This window comes from Plectrocnemia conspersa, unplaced genomic scaffold (genome assembly GCF_051122295.1).
Source record: "Plectrocnemia conspersa isolate PC_06_02 unplaced genomic scaffold, ASM5112229v1 ptg000013l, whole genome shotgun sequence".
NCBI classification, from domain to species: Eukaryota; Metazoa; Arthropoda; class Insecta; order Trichoptera; family Polycentropodidae; genus Plectrocnemia; species Plectrocnemia conspersa.
This window is the reverse complement of record NW_028277177.1, coordinates 10560854-10577558: the sequence shown is the minus strand read 5'-3', so window position 1 is coordinate 10577558 and position 16705 is coordinate 10560854. Positions and strand designations below refer to the sequence as shown.

Here is a 16705-nt window from a genome sequence, read left to right as displayed (position 1 = left end):
GAAAGCAGCATGAATACTTAATAGCCTTTACTTCATCATTCACAAAACAAAACATTCATAACAACAACAAACAAACGACGCAACTGAAACTCACAATACCAATTAAAATTCGTACTCCAATTCTTGCGATTACTTAATCTCCATGAAATTGTAGTACATACAACGCCAAGAGTCAAATTTACTGGGATCAACTTTGTTTGACCTAGTGATTCATGCGCAGTCATAACACCTACATTCGCGCATAATTGCCTTCTGAGTCCAACTCTCTAAATATCCAGCGTCCTTCCTAGGCAAAGACAATGGTTCTAATCCCTAGTGCTTGGGCACTTTTGGGTCGCGCTCTGATCAAATCAAGCAAGTTCTCGGTCAGTGACCTTTATTTACCTATTCCGCTACACAAAACGAGTCGACAAGAAGTCAAGACTTCGGTACTGCTCGCCAGGGGCTCTCAATCGGACGTGATTGATGCGACCGCTGAGAGGAAACGATCTGATGTTTATCTTCGATCCGGTGACCCCGCGTCTGAACTCAAAATTTATCAAACGGATTCGAAACGAATTAATTATGTAGTGGTTTATTTAGTTTCTTAATCATAATTGACGTTATTGAAGTTGATATGAACTAGATTTTTCTATAATATACCACATGTAAATACGGACTTTAGGTTGATGATTTAATATTGACTTTTGAGTGACGTAATATTTACATTCTAAAAATATCGAACACCCCTTTTATTTATTTGCAGTAGTTATGACATTATGTATTAGTTACTGCAGTATTGCTTCAACATTTTTAAGATATTTTTTTTCATGATAATTTTTTGTATATAGTTATTTAAAAAAAAAAATTATAATAATGTTAATGAAATATAAAAATACTTTTACATTTATATTATTTAAAAAATATTTAAAATACAAATTTACAGCGTTTTTTAAACTAATGACTCAAATAAATTGGCGTTATAAGCAACTGAAAACTGCCTGTCACGATTTTTGCTTTCTCTATGAGCGTTGCTAATTTACAAAAATCACCTGCAATTCTCGCTATTAAGTATAGCAGCTTATATCTGAATATATACAAACTCGAATGTGAAATTCAAAGCTAGAATTAAAGCTTCACTACTGATACAAAACATTAAAACTGTAAATCATATAAATAAAAGTTCTAAAGACTTATTTAATATTAGAATTAAATTAAAAATATAAATATATAATGAACTATCAGACAAGTATTAGTAATAAATATTATTTTAATATTAATAGAATAAGAAATTATTATACATGGTATTAATACTAATGTAACTTGGGGTTCCTAAATATTTTTGACCTTCAAAGATTTTTTAACACTATCGACACAAAAAACGCATTTGCAAATTTTGATTGCTTACTATTTATATTACATATGTATATCTTATATAATTATATCTAAGAAGCATCGATATAATAATGAAAACTATCTAAAGACTGATTTTTATGATCGAAAATATATCATTTTTATTGACCTATATGTTATAAAACATCTATTTATTTATTGTAAATCTTATATTGCAATATAGTAGGCGTTAGCCAATGCGTTGCAACTAGTTTCGAGAATTTCTCGAGAAAAATGGCAAATCGAGAATTTTGATAGCGTCTTTTTTTGTTAATAAGTTTAAAAATATTTTCAAATAATGCACAACCATTGCATTTCTTACACCGCTGCATAAAAAAGGTAGGTCTGTGCCAGATGCTTTAAGATATTCATGCTTCTTGAAAACTTTTAATAGAGCAGTTTTGAATAATAATTTTATGAAAATATTTGAATTACAAAAAAAATCTGAACTAACCTTATTGGCCTTATCTTTGCTTTGGTAATCTAAAAACTACATTTATAATCAGCCACAAAAATGTAAGGTGGCTTTCTACATTTTCAATAATTCGAAGAGATTTTTTAATTTTCATCTTGTTCGAAATATAACAAATGTAGAGTAGCAACTGCTACTATTGACATTTTTTCTACGATTCGGGTACATATAATAGAGACCAAAATTCTTTAATTCGACACTCTGATCGAATTAATCAAAGTAGATCGATCCGTTCTATTCCTTCGTATATTCACATTTATTATAACAAATCATCATTCTATTGACGTTTGTTAGCGACGGGAGATGACGGATGGCGATTAGACACAGATAGAGCCGCTGCAGTAGTGTTTTTATTGACGATTAATAAAAATAACGGGGCGCGAGTCCGCAACCGTGCGAGCACGCCGGAGGTTGCTAGTCGAGATAATCCGACACGACAGTGCTACCAGAGCGCCGCGAAGTTTTGGCTATAACGAAATCTAAATAAAATATATAAATATAGATAAGCCCCTACACCACTCCCCCTCATACCAACTTACAATTGCGAAATTCAACTATGAGAAGGGAAGGATCATCAAGTACTCTGTTTATTAATAATATAAAAAATCTAAAATAATATACTGTATTATTAAAATCACATACTGTATATTACATATATTTTTTTATTATATTTCTTAAAAATTCTCAAGAAAATCCAGAAGTTAAAATGAGAATTCTCATTTCTCAGCAAATCAAAAACATTGAGATACCAAAATTGTTGGTAACAACTAAGTAAGCACAATCAACAACTATGTATTAAGTACTAAGACACCAGACTAAAATCAAAGTCTGTAAATCAGTGACTTATATTATATCGATTATAAACAATGACCAAACCTGATTAGATTTTATCTATTACTCACGATATTAATATGCAATATTTGGAAAATCTAGAAAAATATCATCTGTGATGATCTATCGAAACTATAATTATGTAATAATTACTTATTTCGATCAACTAAATACAGTAGAAGTTGAAAAATTCATTTTCGATGCGAACCCATGTCTTTGATGTAATAATTACCTACTGTAGCAATTATATTAGTATTTTAAATGACATTTTGCGTTGACTACTTTGGGGACTCTTGTAATCAATAAGAAGTATAATTGAAAAAAATATTTTTATATATAAATATATACATATTCTTGCAAAAATATTTTCATTCTTATTTTTTCCATAAAAATAAAGGTCCAGAAAATAAAATCTTGCACAGACACATGAAAAGTATGTTACAGCTCCTTACTAATCACTATTTTTAAAACATTTTTTGTAAAAAAAATTGCATTTATATTTATATATTTCTAGAGTGCAAAAATAAGTTAAAATCATCTCAATTAATCTCAATAATTCTAGTAATACATATTTTTTTATAAATTTCAAGATCTTGAAAATGATAAACCTACATATTACAAAGCATATAATATTTGGAGAGACATGTATTTTTTTAACTAGTAAAAATTAAAAAAATATTTAGTACAAAGCAATGAACGCCATGTATAATTTTGGAATAGTAAAAGTTCTTTTATGTTTTTTAACAAAAGATCTTGAGTAGAATATGTATATGGACAGTCGTTTATTCGGTAATAAATACACTAACGAAGATAAACAGTTGTTGGAAAGTTGTTAAATAGCACTACTAGTTTGTGAAAAATCTATAGTGCTACTAGGTAGTAGTGGAAACAAGATAAAATCTTGAATCAATTTACATTAGTATTTGCTATGGATCAGTTTAAAAATATTTGTTTTAAAAAGCTTTGATTCTAAAAACTTTGCTTTCAAAAGCTTTCACTAATCAAACAGTGATCCGTATTATTAGGGAAAATGCAACATTAAATATTTTATATACCATAAAACAGTATCTACTAACCTAAAAATAATGTTTTTATAAGGTAAATTTAATATATTGATATCATAATATTAAAGAAACATGCAATATAAAAATTATAATATTTTTTACTACCTTACACATAACGCATTTAATACATAGAATATTATAACTGTATATGATTGCAAATATCTAATAAACGAACATTATATAATACTTTTGTACTCCAATTTTAATCCCCTGATACAAAGAGCCACGTCACAATGGCAGAGTTGCTCTTGATCTTTGTTCAAAATGTCAATTCAGATTACCTTTCGTGTTAAATGCCGCTTTCATTAAAGCGTCGATAATTCGCAGATGGATGGATGGAAAGCTACAACTTTTGTCAAAGGTTCGCTGACGATGTGACTTACAAAAGACTATGGGTTCCACAAAGAAGAGGAGTCCCTAAGAACGTGCCTCTTAATGCTTCCCTACGTGCCTTATTATGGACGCGATAAGCCTTTATGCTTCCATAATGGAAGCAGCACTAAAAGATCATGGAACAATAGGACTTGCATAACGAGAGGGTACCAGATCGTTGAACCGAACACGTGAATGTCCGAAATGTTGTTAATAATTTCACATATGCCTTGTATACTCACATCATAGTAATTACTATTAAAAAATACATAAATATTGTGGAGGAAGTAATTTTCTAGATAAATTGATTCGTGTCAAGCATAATGATCACACGAACACATTTTTATTTATTATATTATTGTTATATATTGAAATTTTTCTAATGATATATAAGCTTCGACATATCTGGTGAGTGGTTAGAATAAACAGTCTTATCGGTCGTTACAATCGAATGACTCATATGTAACACCTTTGTGAGCATCAGATCTGTAAGATTTTCTGAATCAAATTAATACAAAATATTTTTAATTCGATTCAGGATATATACTAGTATATATTTAATTTATTTAAAGCTAAATTTTAACCTCTAAAATAAAATTATGATTTTTTACACCATGAGAAAACCGATTAAATCTGGAGATATGCGCCATAAATCAGAAATGATTAAATATCTGCAGCATTGAGAAAAGATAGCCCCCGTGCATTCAAGTTTATTCTTCGAATAATAACGTATGCATTTACTTGAAAAATTGTTCAAATATTGTCCCTATGGCGGATTAACAGTCATAATGGGAGCTTTAATGCCATTTTTTTAATTGCTGATGCAATTGGTCGCACGTCAAGAGAAGCAAGAGTAAAGAAACCTCTTTCATAATCGCATACATAAATAGCACTAATAATTCACTTCCATTCTGAATTCACTTCCGACAGAAACCTTCACCTACGCTTAACATACACCAAGAAAACACATGATTCCCTCTTCACGTCAATCCTGGTCCAGCTACTACGTCCGAAATGTAATTACAAAAACTGTACGCGACTCAAATTTTTTTGCACAATGATAATAATTTTTAATTAAATAAGTTTGCCTTATCTATATTATAAAAATAAACACGGTGGTTAATTAAATATGTTAACGGTTGCTTAAAAAGATTGAGAATTTGTCATTCCTAATTATTGATTTTCTTGATGGGTTAAATAAATGATAAGCATACGATAACCACTATTAAAATATTTCGGTATCTTATCTTTTTTACGCTTCAATTTCATTTGGAGCAAACATTATATTTGAGATGACTAAAATTAAATTGCAAATTTAAATAATTAATGATCTAATGAGTCATATCAGGCATGTTGAAATAATAATTAGATTCATATCAAAAGGGATCTGGTATCATTGTATTGCTTGGAACAATTTAAGTACCATAATATAAATGCATAAATATATTTACGACTTCCTTGACATAAACGTAAAAACTATGCAATAACTAATACCTTCCAATTCCTTGTCATTCGTCATGCGTTTATAAACTTTAAAACACGTATCAGGAAATGCAGTTAAATATTTTTTTGTGGGTCACCCACGTACATATTATAAATTAGAGAACTTCATTCACGTTTGCTACACCCACTCGACAATAGGAACCCACGCCAAACTTTATAGTATCGAACTAAGCACGTCCAACTCATTTCTAATATAATTCGCCACGAAATACCATTAAATATGGCGACAAACACAATGATTCTGTAGAACCACATAAATAATATACTAGATTCTAGTATTTCTTGTGGTCAAACCATCAAAAATTCAATACATCGACTGCTGTGAATATTTCAAGTACTAACAATAGGCCACAATCGATATGCAATTGGCAATTGTTAGTTGTTCGTACAAAACTATCGCATTATAATTTCCGGCAAAGAATTGGGTCAATGTATTTGTACGTGTAATTTTTGTTAAATGTGATATGTAAAAGTTTTTCTTGTTATGTATTGTGTAATGATATACCTGAGTTTGGGGATTGCTTGATTTTTGGATATTGGATACTAAAATTATCTCATTGACTAAACGTATTCATCGAATTTGTTTGAGTCATTGATTTTTTCTGAAATATTATTGATGATTCAGAATGTTTAAACTAAAGGCTAAAGATAGGAATTATATATCAGTACAGTTATGTAATATTAGTATATTCGTTGCTATATTACAACGACATAAATACGTCAGTCATAAATTTATTAAAATTAAAATATATCTGATATAATATATTCAAAGTCGCTATTTTTTGTATAGATACATATTTTATTTTATGTGTGTAAACACAATGCCATAACTAACTTCCCATCTATTTTGTGTGTGTTTTATTTTGCCCCTCTCTTTTTAGGAAAAATATAATTAATAAGCCAAATTACTACCATTTCTAAATTAAAATAATTATTTTAATTGCCCTTTCCTGACTAATTTTAGAAAATTCATTGAGCTTGAATAAGCGTTTTGGTTCGATTGGTTTTCAATCGAAATGAGAAAGAGTGAAAAATATTTTGAGAACTGTATTAATATTTGTATATGACTGTTTAGTCTATAATCATAAAGAGCCGAGCTAAGTATATTTACTAAGCTTTGTATTTTACAATTGATATTGTACAAATTTAAATCTTAATTATTTTTAATAGCTAGATTATCCATATATTTTAAAGACTTTTCTCAATGACAATAGAATCTTAAAAACACTTTAAAAATGTTAGGTTTATGCTAATTTCTGTGCTTCATTTAAAAAGAAATTTAATATCTATATACATTATTTAGATAGATCACATCAAAATAGCATCGTCAATTACTTTAAATAAACTTACTAATAGCATCACCAACTATATTAAAAATCATCTTCTGGCGACCGTTCGCCAAACAAGATAACAACATGTTTAAGAATCATATCCTGAATTGCTTTCAAAACAACTCCAACTGCTTTTCGAGAAAAAATGAAAACATGATCAAGATTTTATATTTATTATCTAAAGAAATTTCTGTTTGTCATGCGCTTCTAATTGCTTCCGAGAAACCCCCTACCTCTCGAGTCCCGGGAATTCCCGGGACTCGAGACTTTGATTATTTTTCGTATAATCATCAAAAAATTAACTTACTATTATTAACTTTAATTAACTTATTATTATTAACTTTAATTAATTTATTATTATTAACTTATATTATTTGTGTTATAGGTACGATAGGTGAAAATTTATTGAAACAATTTAAAAACACTTTATTCGATATTTATTTAAATTAAATTTATTACAATTTTTTTAATCGAAATATTTATATCAATATTAAGTTAAAACCTTTACTTTTGTAAGGAAAAATATGTTTTTAAAAACACCAAGGCGTTTAATGATGAATCACATAGCCTGTTCCTGGTTTTTGTGGCAAATATTCCAGATGTAGAAAAAACTATCTCGCTTTCTGTAGATGTTGGCTTAATTGTAAGCAATGATTTGAATAAAAGCTCTAGATTCGGAGTTCGCTTGATAGTTGAATCTAATATCTGAAACTCCTTTTTAAAGTTGATTTTTTTATTTCTAGTCGTTGAAATATTTTGGTGGTTCGTGCGACAGAGTTGTGTTGATTTCAAATATTTTTTTTTAAAGGAAATTAACAATAATTTCGGAAGTTAATAAAGTGGCATCTCAACGACTTAGAGCTTCAACTGCCAGTTTTATAGGAGTGAGTACTTTACAAATATTTTCCAATACGTGAATGTTCGATTCATTCCAAATTTGGACGTTGCCAAGATCAATTAATGATTTTCTAATGCAATTTCGTAACTTTCAAAATCTCGAGATCATGGGTAATAAGGAATTCCACTTTGTCTTCATATCGAGACATAAATTAAGCTTGACATCAAATTCGCTCTTTACATATTTTTGTAAAATTGCACTTCGGAAAGTCTCGAGTCCCGGGTTATTAATTTTTAAATTCCCGGGACTCGAAACAGCAAAAAATCTTTAAATTCTCGGGAATAAATTCCCGGGTTGTCTCGACACAGAATCCCTAGTTTGGAGACACACCAAACAGTTCATCAGCGCATTTAATTTTATTGGCATGCTAGAGGTTTGAACCACCTGCGCCATTAGTCACAATTCAAAGGTCACTATAACGACTACTTAAACAACGAAAAGATAAATCTACCACCCAACTTTTATAACAAGTTTATACCACACATTACACAGTGAAAGAAAGATCTCGTTATCACAAAAAAACAGTGTAAAAAATATCGCAAAGACACCGGATAAAACAACTCGTTGTATGAGAAGACGCATCTGTCTCTATTACCATTGTTTTTATTGAGACGTTAACCACAAAATATCACTGATTGTAAAAACAACCTTTGTATAAAAAGACCCTGCTTATATTACAGATGTTTTTCTAACTCCCTGGTTTAAACACACCTTCTTAAACACACATTTAACATATGTTCACGCTCTAGCGTTTGTTTTAGAAGCGATGCAATTGCTTTGTAAACATCATCAACTGCGATTCGTCACGAACGATCAATATAAAACATATGATACTTGGTCACATCGGGGACAGAATCTGGAGAGACATCGAGGTAGACTTAGGAAGACTCGCACAAAAACAGACAGAGGTTGATTGACATAAGAAACATCAGTGGTTCATCTAGAAAGCATCCCGACAACAAATATAACTTAGCACACCAGCGAAGACTTTTTAATTTCCAAGAGTAGCATTCTTAATACGACACTATTTCGATACTGTAGTAAATTGTACCAATTATGCCTCAAAACCCGAAAGACCCAACACTGGGATTTTTACCCGTAGCTTGTTAGGCCTCTTAGCAGGACAACACGGCAGTGAATCATTCGTTAATATTTCGTCCTTGGCCGTACTTCCCCATTAAAGATTCAAACCACAAATGGTACGACGCCGAGCTTTCGATTTTGCTCGCTTAGCTAGTATTTAGGGAGTCATTAAGAGACCGAGGCCCCCTGAGACTGTATCCATAAGTAAGGTCTTTCTTAGAATATCAGCCAGGAATCTACGCCTACATGTATGGGATACTCCAACGAGACTTCGCCTCAAATATAAACAGCTTCTAAATAGCCTGTCGCTGAGGGTCTGTGCCTCTGGATAATGTGCTTCATATTGTTATAAAGTAGCTTTGCCTCCACCGGCAACCCAAGTACTCTATTTATTATATCTATGTAGTACATTCCAACTGGACACTATTACGCGTAGATAATTTCCTTAAAATTGTATATGGTTTCCAGTCACCACACAGCACACGAGATAACAGTTTTATGAGATAAATTTTCCAATTCTTTTAATTAGAAATTATTTCACACAAACATGCAATCATACTCCAAATATATATTAAATGACCTCTACATTTAACCATGTATGTACAGGTCACGTTTAGACGAATTTTAAGACACGATTCACACACTCCACTAACTCGACCGGATAATCTTTATTGTCTGGCCTTAATAATGTACCCAAATCGCAGTACGGCAGCAACGTATTAGTCGAATGTGAAAATAATGATTCAACATATGTGATCCATATATTTTTTCACTCAAAAATCTGATCAAACACTACATAATTGCGCAATCCGTTATTCTTCATTCCAGTTCGACGGACGCACTAATCGCTATTTTGCGATCAAGAACTTTAATTGATGGGCAAATATAATATACGCCCATTAGCATATTTTTTATGTTGCAGAATTACATAAGAAGTATTGTATTTCAAAATGTGTTTTGGTCAGATATTCAATATTTAACGACATGTATAATTTTAAAGGTGACCGAGCGATAAAATTTTTAATAACATCGAAAGTCATCATGATTTATCAAATGACTTCGTAGAGTGCTCGTTTTACTTCATAAATAAAAATGGAGGGAAAGCGTCTTCAAAACTTTCGTTTTCTCGCATTAAAATCGCACATAATATTTCGATTTATTGTATATAACGTAAATCGCAAATGAAGCGAAAGTTACATTAAGAGCATTAGTATTAATTTATCATAAGTAATTTTGATATAAATATTCGTTACTGATCGAAAGTGCAAGCTTATCTATTTAAACAAACGATGATAATAGCGCGTGTATAACAATGTAATCGTGTGCTTACTGTCATAACTTTCATCTTAGTATTATATATTATAATTTATTTCGTAACGTCTCGGCTGTCTGTTTGTTAATGTATCAATTCTTCGCTCGCTTAATGCGAGTTCATTATGCGAGTTAATAAACAGGAACATAGCATTTGCAGCATCAATTTGTTCACTTAAAACATCTTCTATACAGAGACATTCATGGGATAAACACACGCAACGCGTGTATTTTGTAATCTGTTATCATTTGAAAAAAGTAATTGAATTATTGTTATATGCGTTGGTTGGTTCGATTGACAGAGAACGAATACTACATGGTTTTAGATACTATAAGAAATACAACTATATACATATAATATAATATTCACCAATTAAAAGGTGTGTAAGTCATATTTGAAACATTCACAAGAAAATAAAAACGATAGATGATTGCATGCAGATGTTATTCGATATATTTAGATTTTTACGAATTGCCTTCTAATTTTTAATTTAGGTATTTCAAAATACAAAATTTAATAACGGGATGACGATCAAAATGTTATTAAAAACATATAAAAATATATTAGATTCTGTATTTTCATTTATTTGTATAATCGAGCTTATATACCGCTTGAAAATTAGGGTGAGTCCAACGGCCAATGCGATAATTCGGAGTGGAAACAGACTTTTTGCTATTGTCTAATCAATACCACCATTTGACTTTTTTCATATACTATTTTCAATCCCTTTTAAAGCATTTAATGTTTGTATAACACCGTCGAAAAAATATTTTTGTAGAAAGTCAAAATAAAGTATGAGGGTTCCAATCACCTACATAAGTAATTTAAACGATAACAACCATGTCGAACAAATGAAAATAAATATAAACTCGTCTCAAAAATAATTTAATAAAAATCCGTTAATCACTTTGAATCACCCATAAATACCGGAAAAACTACTCTTCTGTGTGACAAAGACGCGTGATAGACAATGCGTTTTACCCTGCGTAAAAAAGGACTATTGTTATATTAACCCCCCTTGTTAGCGATCGCCAAAAGTTACACTTTTAATGCGTAAACATATTTCGTGGGCGATGCAATTGACCCATCAACATCCTCATTTGCAATTCGCTAGACTATTTCGAATCACCAACATAAAAGATGCGACACTTGGTCACGGATAGGCAGACGCTCAGGCAGAGAAAGAGAAAGGCAGACGAATGAAGACTATACTCAATCCTAGAATTACAGCAAGAGACACATTAGCGGATCGTCCAGCACAGATCACAGCCGATAATAATTCAACTCGACACTCCAGCAAAAAATCTCTGACTTTCAAGACTTCACTACCTGATAACTGCAGCTGCATTTTTATATTTGTGTGGTATTTTATATATATTTAATTAAATAATATGTTGCCAGCATTTCTGGCGTCTAATTTTGCTGCAAAGTAACACTTCAGACTCAAAAAAGCAATTGTTTCTATAAGTCTATGCGACAAATTTCGTTGCAACGATCACGGGTGATCCCGATAGTGATATATATTATATTAATTAATTCAATTAAAAAACATTTCGATTACAAAAAACACGATCAAACATATAGTGTAAAATATCAAAAAATATTATGACAAGAAAGTGTTACACTTTTTTAACGTTTAATATATATTTGACTCCTATAAAAAAGTGATGTAAACTTGTTTTTCATTTGCTGGTTTATTAAAATTATTCTTAAAGATATAATAGTAAAATAATCTGGCTTTAAGAACCTCCACTAAATATTAATAAGAAAATATAATGAGAAAAATGTGTATTATGGGAGTTATATTCAAGAAAAATATGTTAAAATAACTGACGAACAAATTAATACTATCTTGCAAACATCCCAATGCAAATAAGCAAACAGGCGAGTCCCGAAACGCCCAAACTATAAACCGTTATGGGCCGAAATGCATCTGTCAATTTATTTATTGAAGTTGCTCGAAGTTTGCGTACTAAACATTCCATTTTATGTTTTTACATTATGTTCTTAAAATAACTTACAATAGTATAAGTATAAATAACTTGTGCGAGTGGCTGATTTTCATTATTACTTTACCAATATTTATCCCAAATCTGCCAACACTTATGGTAATAAACAACTAATGAAACTTTTATTTCATAGTTTGTTTAATATATATAAAAATATTTCCTGCACCTCTTTTTATCATATTATTCATTGTATAATCAATTTACATAGTGAGGTCAAAATATAATAGATTTATCTTGGATCATATTATCCTATTTTAAGTAATAAGTTCATGCTTAGTCGTGCAGCGAAATTATTTTGCGAATTTATTCTGTCTTACCAGACACAATTGTTTATATGGGATTTGAACCCTAGACTTTAAATAATTGATAACCACTAGTATATTATATATTAATGTGATTAGAAGTTCAATACTTGTTAGGTAGTATTTAATTCAACGATTCTTTCAATTTTCACTCAATCAGGTTTTTCAAGCTTAGATAGTTTCACAAAGTCGGTCAGGGCTTGCAATTTATATCTTTAAGTTCCTTCTTCTCCATTATCTATACGACTTAACTATCCATAGTTCATAGTATGTATTAGATTAGCTTTATCTTTCTCTTCATACATAATAAGTACCCATTGATAATTTTTTACTTAGATTACGTATAGGATAATATTGAGCCAAAGTTCCTCTGAAGAAAAAAACTCTAAAAAAAGTTTGAACTTCGCCTACCCAGACGAAACAATTAGTCGGTTAATTTAAACCGAGACACGAGGAACGATAAAATTTTATTAACGAGACTGCGTCTACCAGTCTTTGTCTAGTACATATATAGGAAAATCGGTCACATATCCTATACAGAGACCAGCAGCAGTTCTAACAATAAATCTTTCAAATGAGAACTGCTCATGAAAGCGTCGCCACAGCTTAACTTAACACTGTTTTCGAAACCTTCAACTTTATTTCTGGCCACAAAACCCAGTTCAACAGACTTCGGTGTCTGAAATTTTCAACAAAAAAACATGCTTTCAAAAACAAAATAGATATAAAACACGTTTAATTTTACTATCTACTAAATTAAAACGAAACAGGACTTTTGGGTCAAGTAGCACAACGATAACATAAGCAACTACTTAATTAAACAAATTTACAGAATTCTTCGGATAATAAATACAATAAAAATAGAATTGTAAATAATTATAAAAAGTGACTTACTTTTATTTTTAAAAGTTTCTATTTCGTGATCAGATCCGATGAGTAGATATCATCACTTCACTTTTATAACTATAAAATATTAAAACCACTATTTAATTGTATACAGTGACGCAATATCGTATTTTGTGTATATTAATGAATTATTTAATACTTTCAAAACATTTCAAATAACAAATTTGATATATTCATATGTTTTAGAAAAAATCATATGTGAAGTGTATGTTAAATGTGTTATAATAATCATATGATTACTTTTAAAAGTTTGTGTGTATGTGTGTGAATAGTTGTGTATAAAGCTAGTTATAGATTTATAAACAAACAGTACGAAAAACAACCAACCTGACGACAGTCGGTGTTACACTGAGGCAAGTTCTTCTCTCCAGTATAACGTAGGCCCCTCTGGCACAGATCCGGCCCGCCAGAGGTGTTCAATCTATGCCTAATGAAGTATATAAATATCGCAGAAAACGGTGCCTAAAATTATACTCTAAAATGCAATTATTTATTTTATAAATATACTAGCGGAAATTCCCGGCGTTGCTTGGACTCATTGATGTGAAATTGTTTGTTTATATTATATTAATAGAATTTTAGAAGTACTCTACCACATATGTGTTTATATAATAGTTGACAATGGAAAAGGCAAGGTAATTTCAAAATTTAGACCCAGCGACTTGAATAAATTGTCACTAAAATGTATTAATAGTAATTTTTATGGCCGTATAATTTGTGGAATAAATGTATATTTTAATATAAATATGGGTTATGTCGTTCGTTGTCGTCGCACTGTGCCGTAATTAATCAAGTAAAAATATCAACTCTTGGAGAATCATGATGACAGTTTGGCTGGACCAGCTACAGCGATCAAAGTGAAAACAGCTTCAGGCTGAACTCTCGTGTATTCCTGTGTTTGGAGAAAATAAAAGAAATCAACGACTCTATGGCCAATCTAAATAAGTTGAGGAGGAACTAGATTCTCTGTTTTTACCTTTTAAATATTTTATAATACTAGTATTTCAGCAGGTGCTTTTTTCGTGTGCTGCATAAATATAATAACAGTGGAAGTGTAGTTTCCATATTTACTATCTCTGCAAAAAACAAATGATGACTATTTGTTTATCGTTTGAATAACAAACAATACATTATTCCGTTGCTCGTGCCATTCATAACAAAAACAGTTTTGCGATTCTGAATGATTTCGACAATATTATTTCAGCTTTTTCCAAAAGAGGGGTGCACAAAAATTAACCAGTCAGTGTTCGTTTTTTAATATCTCGATTTCATTAGGATTCATAATATTTCATTAAATGGCATGCCTTTTTCTGGTCAAATTCAAAGTTTCGAATCCATGTCAAAAGAAATAAAAACGCTCGAATATCTAGCGTTCATATTAAGACTTTTTATAACATTATTACCACTTACAATAAGTGAGAATCGAATGAAAAATATCTAAACCGAATTTTGATCAATAAGAAAGCACAAAAAATAATTATCCCTTCTCAGAAGTCAAAAATCCACGTCAAAAGCAATAAAATCATGTCGGCGCCGTCGTAGTGGGAACGCTCGTTACCGAGCGTTCCCACTGCGACGGCTCCGACACGATTTTATTGCTTTTGGCGTGAATTTTTGACTTCTGAGAAGTGATAATTGTTTTTGCGCCCTCCTATTGACAAAAATTCGGTTTGTTTTATTTACTTCAACCAGCATTCTTAAATCAGAAGTCTATAGTACTATATGTAAAGAAAAACCATCATATTTTTAAAACAGTGTAATATCCAAATGCAGACAAACTATGCAACAATACGCGAGATGCGACGTCTGTATGTATTACTTCTACTTATTTCCCACTAATTGATGAGTTGTCTTAGTTTGTATTTTGAACATGATAGTACTAAAACTATAATTAGTTTTAGAACTTTCATTAGGTTAGGTTTGAGCAGCAAATGGACGTTTCGCAACTGTCAAATTGAGTTTCATAGATATTTTAGAGCAGCATATAATTTCACTAGCACCTATCAGTTAAATTATGTTTTCGCTAGTGATGTATTTGGACTTCACTATTGAAAAATTATTCACTGAAAAATTCACATTCACTGTATCATTTATACATCGCGTATAAATAAATAATTATGTATGGAAAAGTTAAAAGCATATAATTTTACAAACACCTGCCAGATAAATTATATTTTTACTATTAAAAATATATATCTACCGGTGAAAATGTATTCCGGTATGATTTTATTGAAATGACATATTTCAATAAATATTTTCGGTATAGATTCGAGACAGTTTTCTTTGAGTGATAACCCTTGAATTTCTGGTTTAGAATTAGGGGCGTGATTTCAGATTTTTTCAGGGGAGGGGCAAAAGTTGGCCAGTCAGTGGTTGTTTTTTTTAATATTTTGATTTCATTAAGACTCATAGTAATTCATTAAATAATATGCATTTTTTTGGACTAATTCAAGAAGGGGGTAACTGACCCCACCTGCCCCCCGCTCCCCCCAAAGGTCGTCCCTGTAATCCTTTATCTCTCGCTTCTTTTGCGCACATCGATAAAGCGCTGTTTTATCTACATAAGAAAATCCATTAGTTCTTGCTATCTTTTTCAACGCATTTTATATAAGCTAATTTCAACGCGTTCCTTTTGTGCAGATCGCTGAAACACTGTTTTATCTGCACGTACATATAAAAGACGACCATAAATTGTCATTAATCTTTTAACTAACCTTGTACATGCTAATTACGACACGACAATTATAAAATCTTACCGAAATACACTCAAAATTTTAATTAAAACCAAATTATATATCGGCTTTCGAGATAATTTAAAACAATCGGACCTCCGTGAGATATTTTACTATCTGTTCGCTTCCTATTACCGTATCAAAAAATTGATACTTTCCTATTAAACAATTAAATAAAAACCTTAAATATGTTTTATCTCGTAATTTAAAAACTACATTTTATATACATATTCATGGCGTTTACTACAAGTTTTCCAACGTTTAGAAAAACTAATTTGCCTAATTTTGTAGTTACTCATACGCCTTTTATTTCCTATCGCCTCTTAAAGCGTTCCAAAAATATGAAAGCACTGGTGGCGAGATCTGATAATCTAATGTACAGCTGATGTGCAGTTGAGCGGGCAGTATGAAACCGAGCATGATGCAACAAAATACCTGTACTTAAAAATCCAAGATTTGATTCCATTGTAGATCGATTACGATTATTGAGGAGATCTACTTATGTCGCGGTATGTAATG

General features: G+C 30.8%; 1 protein-coding gene across 2 annotated transcripts in view; it reads right to left on the bottom strand.

Moving 5' to 3' along the window:
- LOC148227258 (tetraspanin-9-like) overlaps positions 1 to 14527 on the bottom strand; it is a 30740-nt gene extending 16213 nt beyond the window's left edge. The window contains exons 1-3 of one of the 2 annotated variants that reach the window (XM_088201698.1): positions 14431 to 14527; positions 13782 to 14346; positions 13443 to 13511 (exon numbers count right to left, since the gene is read on the bottom strand). The gene's annotated coding sequence lies outside the window, so the exon portion shown is untranslated. Of the gene's footprint in view, positions 1 to 13442; positions 13512 to 13593; positions 13667 to 13781; positions 14347 to 14430 lie in introns of those variants that run through there. The other variant, XM_088201699.1, reaches the window with a different exon arrangement.
- Positions 14528 to 16705: the final 2178 nt, after the last annotated feature.